This window comes from Cervus elaphus, chromosome 9 (genome assembly GCF_910594005.1).
Source record: "Cervus elaphus chromosome 9, mCerEla1.1, whole genome shotgun sequence".
Lineage (NCBI taxonomy): Eukaryota > Metazoa > Chordata > Mammalia > Artiodactyla > Cervidae > Cervus > Cervus elaphus.
This window is the reverse complement of record NC_057823.1, coordinates 50383313-50385013: the sequence shown is the minus strand read 5'-3', so window position 1 is coordinate 50385013 and position 1701 is coordinate 50383313.

The following is a 1701-nucleotide window of genomic DNA, read 5'->3' as shown; positions in this document are numbered from 1 at the left end:
AAGGAAACTAGCCAAGATGCCCCTGTAGTCTTTCAGAAGGGAGCAATAGCCAAGAGAACCTGGTGGTCCCATGGAGGTGGAGGGATGAGGATGAACGGGAAGGGAGTCTGAAAGTGGTGGGGACCGGCTTGCTGACAGATGGGCAGTGAGGGACCAGGGAGATGGAGGGACTGAAGGTGCCTCGTGGGTTTCTGGCTTTAGTAGCCATGTGGGTGGGGAGACATTTACTATTATGGGGAGGACTCAGCACAGGTTTGTGAAGGAAAATCTAGACTTCTGATTTGACATCATAGTTTGACTTACCCCTGGGGCATCTGGAGGACTTGTCGATTGTAAAGCTGGATGTATTACAGCTGGAAGTTATCAGACAGTTCTGAGCTGGAAATGCAACAGGAGCATCTCAGCACAGGACAGGATGGGAACACCCAGAAAGGGCAGACAGCTTTGGCTTGAGCCCACAGAACCTATGGTGTATACATGTGGGTACATCCAGCCAGAAGGGAGAGTCCCATGGGACCCTAAAGGGATGCTCAGGGTCAAGTATGGGAGGACTGAGGGCTGCCCCCTTGGAGGAGATCGCTGATGTGACAAGTCACGTCAGTCAGTGAAGATGAAAGGCAGATCAGAGTGGGTGGAAAAATGAATTGGAGCTGAACTTACTTGGGTTTCCATGAGAAAGTAAGAAATGTACTCTTCATCATATGTATATTTCTTTCCTGCTCTGATACCACCAGGACAAAAATACCTAAAATATTCCTGTGACAACCACAGTCCCCAGTTTAATAGTTGTGACTCCACTCCTTTCCTCCCTTTCAGGAAAACTTCTAGGAATGTAAATCAGTCAGAGTAATGTTGGGATAAGCATCTGCTACTTTTTTTTAGGAAAAAAATCACAATCCAACTTCCACACATTGAACTACATGCAACCAAATTACTTGCAGCACAATCAATAGCTGACCGCCTCACATGTGTTGGGGCTCAGTGTCGAGAGCTGGGCTCTGGGCACCGTGGTCACTGGTGAGCAAGCCAAACTGGGCCTCTGCCCTCACGGAGCTCGCTCCAGGCAGGCGGAGACACAGATGTGGAGTGAATGATGTGAAGTGATCTTGCAGCTGAGAAGCACTGTGTTCTCAGGGGAGAGTCACCAGCATCCTGGCCTCATGCAGCATCCTGGTCTTCGGTTCAGCAAGCCTGTCTGAAGTAGTCAGGGTGAATAAGCTGAGGGCTGAAATCAATGAGGCTGGCATTGGGGGCAGGTGTGGTCAGCAGTCCAAGTAGAAGTCACCACCCAGCACTAGTCCCTTGGACAGCAGCCCAAGTAGAAGTTACTACCCAGTGCTAGAGGGAGCCCACATCCACTGAGACCCATACCAAAGCCAGGAAGTCAGAAGAGGAGGGGTGGTGTGAGAGGCAGCCAGAGAGGTGCACGGGGCCAAATGTGCAGGGTTTGGAGACCCAGCCGTGAGTTTGGTCTTAATCAGGAAATCAAACATGAAGAGATGTAAGTGTGTGTTGAGGGGAGATGGGTGACTGTGTCAGACCTGTTCTAAAAGCATTCAGTTCAGTTCAGTCGCTTAGTTGTGTCCAACTCTTTGCGACTCCATGAACCACAGCATGCCAGGCCTCCCTGTCCATCACCAACTGCCAGAGTCTACCCAAACCCATGTCCATTGAGTCGGTGATGCCATCCAACCATCTCAT